General features: G+C 51.2%; 1 pseudogene; it reads right to left on the minus strand.

Annotated features, from left to right (window-relative positions):
• Window positions 1-5,478: 5,478 nt before the first annotated feature.
• Window positions 5,479-5,800, minus strand: LOC106143751 (annotated as a pseudogene).
• Between the last annotated feature and the right edge of the window lie 9,246 nt (window positions 5,801-15,046).

Below are 15,046 nucleotides of genomic sequence, written 5' to 3' on the forward strand. Positions count from 1 at the left end.
TTGTCTGAAAACAAAACCCCGATTCTGAGAAAATCAGATAGGTTCGGGCGCGGGGAAGACGGACGCCAAGCAATCAGGGTGAAGTGGGGCGTGCAACTGGAGTAGTCTGGGGGCTTGACAGAGACCTGAGGCAGAAACAAGTCTAGAGAGACCCCAGCCGATAATGCTCAACGGAGAAAGGATCCTGGGCGAAGGAGAGAGGAATGCCGAGCTAGAGACATTGGGAGAGATTCCTAGATGGTTGGTTGATAGATACTGGTTGGTAGAGAGATACTGATAGATGGTAGATTATGTAGATGGATGATAGATAAATGATAGGTCAGATAGATGATGGACAGATGATGATCGGTGACCGACAGATGATATAAAGATGGTAGATAGTAAATAGATGAAAGACCAATGCTGGGTAACGAAAGAGACGGGATCAGAGGTTCGGAGTGACAGACTCAACGAGAAAACCCGTGAGACAGAGAGACAGAGACACAGGGAGAGACACCGAGCAACGAGAGACATCCCTAAGGAGATGGAGACAGCAAGAGTGACAGAGACAAGGACGGAAAACCTGGAGAGACGGAGGTGCCCAGCGAGAGGGTCGGGGACCTGTAGACAGACTCTAGGCGGGCGGCGGTGCGGGCAGCGACCTCCGAGGTGTGGCCCGGTGGAGGGATAGGGGCTAACCCCGAGAGGCAGAAAACCCTGTAGCCGGGCCACTGGGTCCGCAGACAAAGCCGCGCAGCGACGGCACCCACCAGCGAGCCCGGGACGTCGGGCCGGCAGCAGGAGTGGAGGGCGCAAAAGGGTCGCGGGCGCTGGGCTGAGACCTCGGGCGGAGACGGGGCGCGGGCGTCCAACAGAGATTGGGGTGCAGGCTGCGGGAAACCTCAGGCGGAGAGTCCAGATTCCGAGAGCCGTAGCCTAGTACGGCGAGAGCCGTACGACGGCGTCGCCCACCCAGGCCGCTCCCGCGAGCAGCGCCCCGCACCTTTCGGCCGCGCCGCCGCCTGCAATGAAGCCGCACCCGGGCGCAACGCCACCCGCCCGCGATGACGGCCACTTGGGCCGGGGGCGGGGAGACCGGCCCGCTCTGCCCCCGCCTCCCCGCGCCCGCCGCCCGCGGGGCCGCTCGAGGCGCACCTGGGACCCGGGCCCCTCCGCCGCACTGCGCGCTGCGCGAACCCGCCGCGCGGGGCCAGAGTGGCCGCTCTATATGCGCGCGTGCGGTATCCGGGGGCGGAGGCGCGGGCCGCGTCCTCCCCACAGATCCGCTTGGCCTTCACTCTCACCCCCCCGGCCCTCCAGCCCCAGTTCGGTCCTCCGAAACCCGCGAATTCTAAGGGAATTAGGGACCCCGAACACCACGGAATCTGGTCAGGCGTCGTGCGCCGGGAAGCTTCAGGCCACAGCCTACGCAGAGAGAAGGCGAACTCCCGTTTGCTAGTCCAGTTTAGGGGTGACCAGGGCCAAGACGGGAACGCTGGTCGTTTTGCGGTGGAAGTGTGTTTTCTGTGGAAGTGGCTAAGGGGACGTGGGTAAGTCACGAGGCCAAGGTAGAAAGTAAGCTTTCGAGTTGACATTTGCTTACTCAGGCTGCAAGCACCCACTCCGGCTCTGTTTCTTAATCCAAGTCAGGTGCTCCCAGAGGGTGGCTGCGGATGGACGAGTGATGCGGTGGAGTGGGTAATAAGAGTTGGGGTGAACCCCATTTCTGCGAGTCTCCCTCAGGATGCTCGTCTGGAAATGGGAAACGTGATCATCCCACTCTGCAACATCCCTAGGTCTGGTAAGCAGCCTGAGCTCTAAGGGGGCATAGACCTAAAAGCAGAGGCGGGGAGCTGCACCCCTGCGCCCCTGTGAGCTCTCTTCTAACTAAAGTGTAGGGGGAGGAGGAGCTCCCGGCAGTCGAGGGTGAGATGGTAGAGCGGTCGCTCTGAGCTGGAAAGATCTACCAGACCACACGGCTTTTCAAGTTAGTTAACTGAGGCCGAGAGAGCTTGAAGAGGCCTGATCAATCCCGCCCAGCCCGCTTGGCCACCAAGGGTGGAAGACAGTGCTGGGGGCTGGACATGAACACCAGAAAGCCGCAGTGGGGAAGCACAGAAGTTATGCCTTGGCAGAGCCCACCGGTCTAAAACTCTGTGTGGATCTCACCCGGTGGCTCAGGCTTCTGTGGATGCTGAACTAGGGTGCTCGAACAAAGCTGAAGACCCACTGCAGCAACCAGAGTCGTTCAGCCGGTGGAGGGAGGCACGGAATCTGACCGACTTGGCTGTCCTGTCCTAGCTCAGGCAAGTCACTTCCCTCCTTGGGAAAAAATCCGGTCCTACAGACCAGGGTTCCTGGGTAAAACTGTGTGAATGAATCTTGGAAGGAGAGAAAGCCAGAGGCTGTCAGGCCCTGTCCTCACACCCGAGAACCCACAGCCTGTGTTGTAGAGCAGGGGATGGGGGCTATACAGTTTATGAACAAATCCCCTTCAGACAGGAACCCTCAGAAAGTGAAACTGGGGAGGAAATGGGGTTCAGTGGCAGGACCACACCCAGTGTAAGGCTCTGCGTTCATTTCTAGCATAGCAAACACACAAACACAAACAAAACAAAAGCCACAAAATACACCAAGCCACAGAGGCCAGTAGGCAGCGGGGAGTGAAGGAATGGGGGTTGGGCTCCTGAGTAGGCACGCTAGGGTAGAGCCCACTAGGGGCCTCTTGGATAGTGTGGGCACATCCTGGCAGGATGGGGGATGGGCAAGAAGCCACCCCACCTTTCTGCATCAACCTCAGCCCTTTCCCCCAGGGCTTCCAAGTTGAAAGCCATGGTTCCACTGAACCCTTAATTCGCCCCATATACCACTATAGTGACTTACAGCCCTTCATCCATCTACCCAAGGAAGCAAAGTAGACACTGGCCCAGACTGACAGCAGAAACACAGACTTACATCTATGGAGTCTCAGATACCTTCATAGAGGCAACCCAGACACTCAGGCAGCAAGATGCCAAGACTGGAAGATCAGCCCGAGACCCTCAGGACACTCACAGAACACCACACACACAGGAACACACCTCTAAGACACCGGGGGCCACCCTCAGAGCCCACTAGCTCTGTCGCCGTAGGCCTAGTTCCTCCTAATAAAGCCTAGGGAAGATGAGGGGTACTGTAATGAGGAAATGATCTGGGGAGACCCCTGGCCTTTTCCCTGCTCAGAGTGGTGGGCACTGGCCCTTCTGTAGAACAGGCAGTGGCTAGTCCAGGCCCCAGTGAGGTGCTGAGAAGGGAGGCTGGCCATTAGAGGCCTGGGCCCTGGCCCTCACTTACTGAGCGGAAGGAGAACTCTCAGCCGGATGAGGATGGACACTGGGCACCAGGGTCCTGGTGGAGAAGCTCCCAGGGCCCAGGTAGGGCAGTGGTGAGCAGACCGTCAGGAACTTCTTCACCCAGCAGCAGGCGGGTAGCGGGCGGACAGCAAACTGGCCCTGTCCGATAGAGTCCTCTCCTCCCCGTGTGGGTGGGGGGGGCACCGGAGGCCCAATTGGTCTCTGCCCCCACGTGACTCTGCAGGCCTCTCTCCTCCTTTGTTGGTGTTTCTCTTCATTTAGGTCTATATCTTTTTCACTCTCCTAAAAGAAAAAAAAATACCCCTATCTTTCTGGGGGCCCTGGGTGGGGGCAGAGGCCAAGGCACTGGGGAGGCCTTGGCCAGCTGCTTGTCCAGGCCACTGTGGGAGCCTGAGGCAGGGACCCCACGTAGGCGGGTAGGCAGCCGCTTGTTAGCGACTGGGTGGGAGTGGGACCTGATTTACGGGCTGCTCCCTCACAAGGCTGCAAGTCTCTCCTCTTGAATGACTTCCTCCCTGGGTGTTGACCTGGACACTACTTGGTCCAGCTCGTCTCAGATCTGAGTGTGGAGTCAGAATGGCTGATGGGGAGGAATGGCATAGTGGATCCCAGTCAGGTGGGGCTCATGTGGCTTTTGGTTATGGCTTCTCTGAATATCACTATGGATTGGGAGCTGCAGATACGTTCTGAAGCCATGCCAAGACTGCTGGGCTAGGGGTGTGGTTACAGGGACTCCAGACTGGGCTATGTGGGTACTCGGGCCGGTAGGAAAGGAGGTATTTTTTAATATACAAGGCTTTTTTTTTTTTTTTTTGGTTTTTTTCGAGACAGGGTTTCTCTGTGGCTTTGGAGCCTGTACTGGAACTAGCTCTGTAGACCAGGCTGGTCTCGAACTCACAGAGATCCGCCTGCCTCTGCCTCCCGAGTGCTGGGATTAAAGGCGTGCGCCACCACCGCCCGGCTAAGGCTTTTTTTTTTATCTTCTCTGCTTTGCCTTGGATATCCTTGTACACTTTCTTCAAGTCCATACAGGTCCTGGACTGGCCTGCTCCTTTTGGGTCCAGATTGCTGAGCCCTGCATGGTCCTTTATCCCATACCTCTCTGTTCATTCCTTCTTCATCTCCAATAGACTGTGTGCTTTGTGAGCCAAGCACTGTTCTGGGCACTAGGGGAGGCTGTGGTGAAGAACAGGGAGTCTGTCTCAAGAGGATTTGCAACCATTTGTTCTGGGGAGTTGCTTAGGGCACGGGGCCACCAAGTAGGGAGAGAGAACTCCCACTCCACTTGAAGAAACAGGCAAGTCTCCCGAAACTTTTCATTTATGTAGCTCTGGATGACAGGGATTTTTCTAGATAACTGAGCCAATTGGATTTAAAATCTAGAGTGTCTTTTCCTTATGTTACCATTTAGTTCTTTGCTGTTTTTGTGCTATGAGACATTGTCTCATTATGTAGCTCTGGCTGGTCTCAAACTTCCCAGCCACTCCCTTGGGAGTGCTGGGAGTATAAGCCTATCCCTCTGCCCCCTGCTTCAGGTTTAAAATGGTGAGTTCAGCCGGGAATTTTACTGTCCATCAGAACATATGAATAAGTTTTAATTATGTCAGTACCATTACGTACAACTACCCCCTGCCAGTTCATGCCTTATTAACCTAGAAAGTTATATTTTTTCTGTCTAGAGCTAGAACTTAACCAGACTCCTTTTGTTTTATTTTTATTATTTCTCAGTTCTGTTTCACTTTATTACTTTTGTTTCATTTAAACATTTTGTTTTTTCTGATTTACTTATTTTTTTACGCTTCATAAATCATCTTTATGTCTAAACAAACAGAAAAGAGAAAATTGATTGTTCACTAGATACTGTGTGCTTTCAGTACTCATCACCGGTAATACTTCATAATCAAGAGTAAGTTAACCAGGCTAATATGTAAAAATGTGTCTTTAATAGGTATGCAGGCCAGCTTGGTAGAGAAGCTGACCAAGATACATTGAGGAGATACAAGTGGCCATCTAGAGTTTCTATACTTCATTCTTTTTGCAAAATATTTACTAAGGTTGTTTAATATACAATTTTCATTTGACATTTTGGAAGTCCTTTATTGTAAAGATAATCCTTTTGTCTGGCGACAGACAGCAGCCATAGCGATCATTCTGGACCTCCACGCTGGATGAAGTCCATTTCTTCTTGAGATATAGGTTTCCTTCTGTATTTCTGAGGTAATGCTTTTAGTATTTCTGCAGTGTCTGGTGGCCCCGGATGCATTGGCAAATCTGGGGATATGCTTCCTTTAGAATGCTGTGAAATTACAGAAGAGTGGGAGGGTAGCCCAGCAGACCTCAAATGTCTGAGGCACTGTGTTTAGGATTGTCTCTTCTGTCAGGGAACCTTATTAATGGAGCATGTGGCTTCACTACCTGCATGACCCTGCTGGCGGAAGCCATCTTGCTGCCCATCGTGACCCCGAAGCAGGGGCCTTACTTATTTTTTGTTTGCTCTGGGCTACCACTCTGTCGTCCAGGCTATTCTCCTGGCAGCAATTCTGTGCCCAGCCTGAGTGCTGGAATTACAGGTGTAAGCTGCCATGCCTGACTCTTCTTTCCTGACCTTCCTGCAAATATTCTCATTTTGAATCCATGCTGCTTGTCCTCTGAGTTTAGTAAAGACACAGGGTAGAAAATATCATTTCTTCAACTTGTGACATACACGCCACAACAAAATCTTGGCTTTTGCCCCTTTAAATGAGAGACTTCAAGAAGTAGGTTCCACATCTCCTGGTGTGTGTGGGGTGGGGGGGTTCAAACTCAGAGCTTTAGAAGTGCATAGCTTGCCCTCTTTTTAAAAATTTTTTTTTGCATATTTATTATTTTTGAGACAAGATCTTACTGTGTAGCCCTGGCTGGCTGGAACTCTCCAAGTAGACCAGATTGGCCTGGAACACACAAAGATCCACCTGCACCACCATGCTCAGCAGAACTTGCCTTTTTAAACAGGGTAAGTGGTGTCTTTCAGCACCATGGTGCTTTGGAAATTACCAGCCAGCTTAGCTGTGGTGTCCTGGCAAGTCCTTGAGATCTGAGCACTGCCGGTGAAGACTCTGGGTTCCATTTCAATATGGCCCCTTTCTGGGCCTCACGTTTTCCCTTTATAATGGGTATGAAACTTGTAAGTTGCCTAGTGTCCTCTTAGTATGCTGTGTGTGCTCAATAAGTGTCAGCAACACACACCACACACACACACGACCCAGGGAAGACCTGGCTGCTCTGTCTGTCCTTAGAGGCCTTTTCCTTGTTGAGTCTGACATTGCAAAATCTCTGTCAATGTTGCTTGCCCTTCTGGTGACTCACCTCAGCTGGGGGGAACCCTCAGTGAGGGCTTGATTTATCTTTAGGTCCTCAGCACTATTGAATGCTTGTTTTTGCAGAAGGCCCCCATGTGCTTGTGTAAGAGGCTCCGCTTGGGCTTATCTTGGCTCCTCTATAGGTGTTAGCTGTCACTAACACTTAAGCTGGGTGGTTCCTAGTCAACCTTGGATACGATAGACCCACTTTCTCAGGGCTGCCTCCTATTCTGGCCCATCGACCCTTATTCAAAGAGGTGCTTCACCACTGGACAGAGCAGGAAGGAGCTGGGGTTGTGAGCATGGGAATGGCACTATGTCCTTGTGAACCTTAGTCTCCAACCTTTGCTACCATCCTAGGAGTGGGGTAGAGTATCTTTATTTCACTCCCAGTGAGCAACGTTCACGATTCAGTCAGGAGGCATCCCTCTAAAGTTACTTAAGCACAGACAGCTTAGCAGTGGGAAAGCAGAGAGCTGAGGCATAGCCTACGTCATGTGTGTTCCTGTGTGAGCTCAGTTGCAATGCTGGGGGTCCAGGCCAGATCTCTTGCAAGGAAGCAGAGCCACAGCCCTGATCCAGAGCTGCCACCCCAACGCAGACAAAGCTTAGAGTAGGGACTTTCCCCAAATGCCAGGCTTATTTCCTGGAGGTGGAAGAAAGGACAAAAAAAAGCAGATACTTAGACACTGGAAGGGAGGGGAGGGGAACAGTTGTGACTGAGGGACAGTGGAGAGAAGATGAGAAACCTACTGATGGTAAGGAATACCCATAGGTGGTGGAGGGGAGGAATGAGAGAACCTCAGGAGAGATGAGAAAGAAATGCGCAAGAATGGAGAGGGAGGGAGAAAGAGAAAGGGAGGGGAGAGAGAGATAGAGAGATTGAAGCAGAGAATGGACTACAGGCCAAGGGGCTCAGGGAGTAGGGGGCAGAAGGAACTGGCTGTGAAGACCCCATTCCGGGCAGCACAGGGGGCGGGTCTGCTGGCAGCAGCGGAGGCTGTTTCCGCTGCACCCCTTATCAGCCTGCTGCCAGATGTTCAGATCCGATGCCAATGTCAGAGAAGTCCATAGTGCTGGGTCAAGGCCGTGGCCAGCGGGAGCCTCAGCTGCATCATGGGGAGGGGGAGCTGGGGGCCTTCTCTAGACCTGCTGCCTTTTCCTCCTCCTGTGGCTCATCAGGCTGGACCACCTGGTGAGGGTGGGAAAAACCGGGTACTTCCCGGGGGCTATTCTCTAGACAGAGAGCCAGGGCCTGTAGAGGTAGTGTCTGGAGACAGGCAACATACGTGTACACTACTGCACTGTCCCCCAAATATTGGAGGTAGCATGTTGACACACACACACCAGTACAGAACCCCATAGGGACAACTTGGGGTTCATTTCAGAACTCTCCCAACCTGCTGGTGCTCCTGCTCTGCATAAGGCATTGTGCCCATCCCTTTCCCATCCCCCAAACTTGAGCCAAGGCTGTAGTCAGGTAAGTGCCTCTTGGTGCTGTTCCCAACACAATGTACTTAGAAGCTGCCTGTCCTCCAAGGAAGGCAGGGCCAGAGGGACCTGGGACCTTCTAGAATGAAGCCTGGTGGAACCCCTCCAGGTAGGGCAGGTGCCTGGGGTCTGGTGGTGCTGAACTGCCAGCCTTGGGCCTGGGCCTCTCATGCTTCTGGAGCGTGCGTGCAGCGCAGCTGTGGCCCCTTCCTGGGGCAGCTTATCTCAGAGCGCACACGCTTGGCCCTCAAGAGGTGACCCAGCCTTGCTCCCCACATTCCTCTCCAGTTTTGCAGCCGGTGGGCCCCCCACAGCTCTGAGACTAGGCTTGTGCTGGGGGGGGGTAATCAGAGCTGCCACTGGGCTGTGGCCCTGCTCTCCTGGACCTAGGCCACTGCGGATACTGGTGGTGTCTCCTGGCTTTCTCTGTCTGTATGCTGATCAATCTGTTTATTCCCCTAACTTTCTCTTGGACTGTCTCAATTTGCTTGCTACTTTCAGTGTTCTAGTATGTTTTTCTTTGCTTTTTCTCTAGCGTCCTTGAATGAGACCAGATCTGCGGCTCTTCTGACTCAGTGACCATCCTCAATGGGAAAGTACATGTAAAGTCAGTTCATGGTGAGGGGACCAAAGGGCCCCAGAAAGGGGAAACCTGTCCTGGAGTAGTGGGGTGAATGGAGTAGTATACTTTTAGGCCCTGTTTTGCCCACCTAGGAAGCCATCCCTATTAGGTACAAGAATCCTGCACTGGTGTGCTCCCCCATGTAGTAGAGAAGGTTGGGGTGGGGGGAAGGGGAGGAAACTGGGGCTGGAGGTCTTGGCCTGAGGACCTCCTTCCTGTTTGTAGGGAAGTGACTGCCTCTGAAAGCTGCTGGGGGAGAAGAGGGAGGCCATGGTGACTTCCGGGAAGCTAGCCAAGGGCCTAAGGCCACCCTCCCCTGTGCCCGTATGGGGCCCTCCATTCCTGGCTTAAAATAGTGCAACTCCTCCATTGATGTAGTATCCCGCCTGGACCTCAAAGGGCTGCAGCAATGGTTTTTGTGCCAGCAAGGGCTCTCTCTCTGTCTCTCTGTCTGTCTGTGTACCAGTTATCCAGTCCTAGCTAGACCGTAGCCCAAGGCTATCTTGGCCACAGGGAGGAGAAAAAACAGATCCCAAACCTAAAGCCTTGGATGCAAGTTTCAGCTCCTGCCCTGATCAGCTTTGTGACTTTGGTCTGGTGCCTGCCTGGCTTTCAGCCAAAATCAGGCAGAGCATGGCCACCATAGAGCCTTCCCAGGCATAGATTTGGGCGCTCCTGCTGGCCGTATGCTTCCTTATTGCACTCTTAAACCCGCATGCTCTTAGGACTGGGTGCAGAGCAGGGAAGGTTTGTGGAGAGGGAACTTGCAAGGAGGGCAAGGATGGGGCTGTGGTCTCCATGGTGAGACTTGTTACCAAGGGAACAAAGTCTCCACAAGCCCTGGGTCTGGCAGTTGGGCACTTTTGCCACAGGAGCTGGCAGGCTGATTGTCACTGCACCTAAACTCCTGATGGGCAGCCAGGCCAAGGCTAGGCCAAGCAGAGAAGAGGTGCCTGGCTTTGCTGGGCCTCTGCTGCTGAGGTGGAGGGGCCTGCAGTTTCAGCACACAGCCTCTTTGTACGGATGGACGTCAGTAAGCCCTTAGAGCTAACCACTATCATTCCTAAATTCCTGCGCCGTGGACAAAGCAAGTGGGGACCACGGAGGCATCTATCTGGGTCAGTGTTAAATACCACCATGGAGGAGATGAGCTGAGACCCCTTGTTGATGTTCCCCACCTCACAGGTTGCCAAGGGAAGTAAACCCTGGAAAGGACCCTTGCAGACAGACCACGCTAGCCCTACCACACACCCTACCATCATTTCTGAATGTGTCTGGTTTTCCTAATGGAACCTGGAGCAGTCAGCTCCCAGTGCTGGCTGCACAGATATCCTTACCTCCAACCTGGTGAACTCAGTGGACATATTTCTAATAGGCACTCGTGAGTGCCCCCTAGTTAGGTCACCTATGCAAATTATTTACCCTCTCTGGGTATTTGTAAAATGGAATTACCACAGCACATACCTCACTGGGTTGCTCTAGGGAGCAAGTGACCTCATGGATGTCACTACAGTCTATGTCACTTATTTTGGTGCTAAAGCTGAACCTGGGGTGTCATACAGAGCTACACTCCTCCATTCTTCCTTCTTCCTAGACAGTCACCTCATACCCCAGGAAGCTTACAGTTCACAATTACTTAAGAAGTCACTTAGATATTTGGAGAGCACTGTCCTAAATTTTATCCCATGGAATGCTGACCCAACAGAACTTCCATGAAAAAAAAAAGTAAATCAGATGATCAAGTATTTTGGCACAACTCGGTTGGGCTAAATGGTAAGACTTCCTACAGCCTTGGGAAGGAAGCCTGGGAGTCTGGGAGGAAAACAAAGAGCATGGCATCTTCCTAGTTCCTGGCAACAGACTGTTTCTTTTTTGACAGGGCCTTCATCAGTGGCCTATGTTCAGTGGCATCCCAGGGTCTTGGGGACATCATTGCTTTTCAGCCAATTAGGTCTGGCTTGCATATAGTTTACAGGATTACTCTTTCGCTGGTGGGTTTGTTTTTGAATAGTGGAAGGTTCAACCGAAGGCCGTCTGTTGCTAAGCTTTGTTACAGACACCATTTGTGCTCAGAACTGCTGAAGGAGCAGGGAGGACGCTGTTGTAACTTTGCTATCAGATAGACCTGGATTCAAAAGCTAATTCTGCTGCTAGTTCATGTGTCATCTGAGCCAGTTTGCTTCAGAGCAGGTGGCCATAGGGCGTGGCTGTCACTAGGCAGCCAGTACACTCCCTTCTTGTGCCTGTTTCTATCTGCTTCCTCTTGAAGACAGCCTATTACCTCCTTCTGCTGTGGTCCCTTTGTTTCAAATCACCTCTTTCAAGCCTCAAGGGCTCTTTGGTACCTTGGGCTAGGCATGGAACATAGAAGGCAGCTGGGTGTCCCCGTTTCACACAGAACAATTTAATAGACTGAGGAGACGCCTCAGGCTTTATCTTGCCATTGGGGAGTCTCCCTCTGTCTTTTCAGGCAACACCCTGCCTAAGTGTGTGAGGACTTTGGAACTGGTACATCTGGGTTCATGATACTTTGTGTGTGCCTCTGGCCTTGTCCTTTGACTTTTCAGTCACTATTTGCTCACAGCCTACATAGGTTAAAAGAAGCCATACTGGTTTTCTGGAGTCATCACGCAGCACCCTGCTGTCCCTGACACAGCTGAGCTTCAGCAGATGACTTCTCCCGAACCCTTAACTACATCCAGCGGTGCTCTTCCCCAAACTCAGTTTCTTCATGTTCTTTTGTTTTATAGGACCTTGGAACCAGCTGCAGCGTTGTACAGTTCTCATCCTGGTGACTTTCAAAACCATTCTCATCAGGGAAGCCCCTCCTTTACAGTTTCTTACTACCTATCCCCATCCCAAGTCACAACGTTCCTCACAGTACTTCAAAGGTCTAAGTGGCTCCCACCAGGCTATCCCGTAGTTGTGCTTTTTTTCTGGTTGTGAACCTTATGCAAGTTTTCTCACCATTCTCAACCTTAGTTTCTTCATCTACAAACCGAGACAATAGTCCTCGAATAAACCTAGTCCTCCTGGTGTTCTAGGTTTATGAAAAAGCAATAGCAGCATACAGCAAGCATACAGCAGGCACTCACTGGTTTCTGAAATTCTAGAGCAGACCATTCTCTGCCAGGCTCTCAGCAACAGAAATGGGTGGGGTGCTGGCTATGAGCAGAAGTTCATGCCTCAGGACACCCAGCCTATCCCCCCCCCCCCACCAAGCCCCAGAAAAGCTTCACAGACAACATGGCATGTGCAGAGGATTCACATTTATTGGTTCAAATACAGTACCTAATGCTTGCTAAACATGCATTTCACACTAACTGGTCACATTTCCAAAGGTAGTCAATTCACAGAACAAGGCCCATCCCTTGCCAGCAGGCAAGTGTGGGAGGTAGCAGAGGGCCTGAGCAGCCTGCAGAGCCCGCCAACTATCATTTGGTCATGCAGGGTTGATGGAGCCAGGCTGGCAGGCAGCCCTTGGCCGGCCCTTTGGGAACAAGGGCTCAGAGACATCCTATTCATCCGATTCCTGCTGTGGGAGGACTGGGAGGTAGCTTAAGGTAGGCTCGTGATGCACTTGCCATCAGAGCTCCTGAAACCCAAGCTATGGAGCATACATAGGAAGGCCTCTTCCAGGGGTGGCTTGTCCCTAGCTGGGCAGGTGGGAAGAACTCCTCAGATACTGCCCAGACATTACAATGCAGCCACAAGCCCCTATCGCAGGCCTGGGATGGCAACACAGACAAAAACACCAACAGTCCAGGGTTTCGTTCCCGACAGAAACATGTAAACAGCATGGGAACAACAGTATTCTTTTCCCACAGACTCCTCAGAGAGGAATCGACCAGGATGTCACTCAAGAGGTAGTTTTTTTTTCCCCCATGGAAATTTGAGTCAAAAACATTATCACCTATTATATTTCTGCTAAGAAAAAGGTCACCAAAGAGCAAGAGAACCCTTTGGCTGGCAGCGCTGGCTTCAGGGTCTGGAAAACTAGCCTCCACCAGTAGCACATTTTTCTTGGGTTTGCAGTAGGCCCTGGCTTTCCCACAGCTTCCATTTAAGCCTCCGACTGATCCCCATGTAAGCTGGTGTCTGTTTAGGGTGCAGCCTGAGAAGAGGACTGACTGGTCCTGGCAGAAGGGCCAGGCCTCCCAGGAGCACCACAGAAGCTCATGTACAGGGTGGTTCAAGTCTTGAGGAAGCCCAGACCTAATCAAGGAGGCAGCCTGCTTCCAGCTCAGTAGACTGTGGCTACGCCCTGAGGAAGCACTCAGGGTTTGACTCCAGGAAAGATGTTACTTGTGGCAGCCAAAAGAGGGCTTTCTGGGGACCCTGTAATTAAATACACATCCCTGAGCTGTGGTCCCAAAAGCGCCTGCTTCAAGGCTGACCACTTTCCAGCACCTGGTGGAATGATTGCCGTTTTTCATCCTAAGACACAGATAAAACACTACTTCACAGACACTGGGCGTGAGGAAAAGGGAGGAGGACCAATGGCAGAGGGGCGTGTGGGTATTCCCATGGACCAAGGTGGGGGAGTCAGTTAATGGGTTTTCTTTCTTTCTAAACTTAAAAAAAAAAAAAAAAAATCAAAGTTTAATAGAAGAACTGGTCGGAAAGGATAAATTTCTTAAAAACTGCAATTTAAAAATTAAAAAGTAACAAAAGAACAGTGTTGCAGAGGCAGAGATACAGAGCAACTGCTCAGCTTTCTGCCCTAGGGAGGCCAGGGCCCCTTTAGTTTAGCTAACCTTGGCCACAACTTAAAGACTGCCTTCTGCCTATCCGTCCCATCACTCAGGAAGTAGTCAAGAACAAACAAGAGAGGTACAGGGCAGCAGGCTAGACAGCTGGCTCACTTCCCTGAATAGTGGGGCAAGTCAGAGGTAGGCCACGTGTGGAAAGGGCAACTCTGGGTGATGCCTCTATGTTCTCCTCTCCCTCTTGACTCTATGATGGCCCCTTCAGCTGTCCTAAGCCAGGTGGAGTGCTTGGAGATGAGTTAGTTGTAGGGAATTTCTCCAAACTAAGGGCGAGACCAGCAAACCCCGCAAAGGACACTGAACGTCTCTAATGGGAGCCCGAGAACAACTACAAAGCTCCAAGACTCCAAATACACAAGAAAAGGAAAGGGATGCCTTTATGTCCTGGCATAGTGCAAGAAGGTTTTTGGGGCTATATTTTTTATGGTGGAAAAATTCTCACTCAAAGTGAGTACTTTTAGTGGCCAGGATCAGAGAGGGTAGAAAAAAGAATGAGAAATAATGTGCACAAATTTTCCTTTTTCCACTAGCAAAAAGGCTGCCTGTTCACCAAACATTATGGGAAAAAAAAGGCAAAAAAACAAGCACACCAAACCTCCCCCTCCAACCTTTCTCTGTGTCCTTCAAACCAAAATCACAAATACATCTAGTGGCTGACCTAATGTCTCCACGCTGCTAGCTGCACTCCTCCCTCTCCTCACCACACCTGAGTCTGCAGCACACTCACTTTACCCTGTTTAAAGATGCCCGTGTCATAAAAGGACTGGGAGCAGAAGACATTAAAGGCGGTCCACAGGTCAGGCTCCAGCTCAGAACACACAGCCACTTGGCTCAGAGATTCTGCAGGGCTCTTGGCAATGAATGGGCTCTTTGTTCTGTGGAATCTGCTGCAAACATTTGTAAAAATGGATTTGTACGATGGCAACTTGCAGACCCTTTCCCCCACTCTACAAATTAACAACTTGCTCTGTTTAATACTACATTATTGGAGAGACATATTCCTGCCTCATCAGAGCTCTGACATTCAACACACTAGGTAAAATGCTAATTTGAAAAGCAATTTCAAAAATTAACAATTTGACAAATGGAGGTCTATGCAAAGAAAGCTGCCGTGCACAGGCACTGTCTCTAAGAGGTGTCTCTGATTCCTAGCTTGAGGAAAGCAGCTGAGACTCTGACCTGGAGCCAAAGAATGCGATCTGCTTGGTTAAATGCAAAAATTCAGGCAAACAAGAAAAATATTGTGATCTTAGAAACTAAAAGACACATCAACACACACATATCTTTCTACCAACATGTGAAAACATTCTGTCCGGAACTTTCCTGAGAAACACATCTCTTTCTTTCTCTCTGACTGAGAAGTAACGCTCTGAGCTTTGGACATCAAGGGACATTGAGTGTCACTTTGCTGGTACCCGTAACATTTTACTAGAGAGAAAAGCTCTAGTGAAGACTACTTAGAATACACAGGATGCAGCAGCCTCCTGGGTAAGT

The sequence above is a fragment of the Microtus ochrogaster genome, chromosome 4 (assembly GCF_000317375.1).
Source record: "Microtus ochrogaster isolate Prairie Vole_2 chromosome 4, MicOch1.0, whole genome shotgun sequence".
Classification (NCBI taxonomy): Eukaryota; Metazoa; Chordata; class Mammalia; order Rodentia; family Cricetidae; genus Microtus; species Microtus ochrogaster.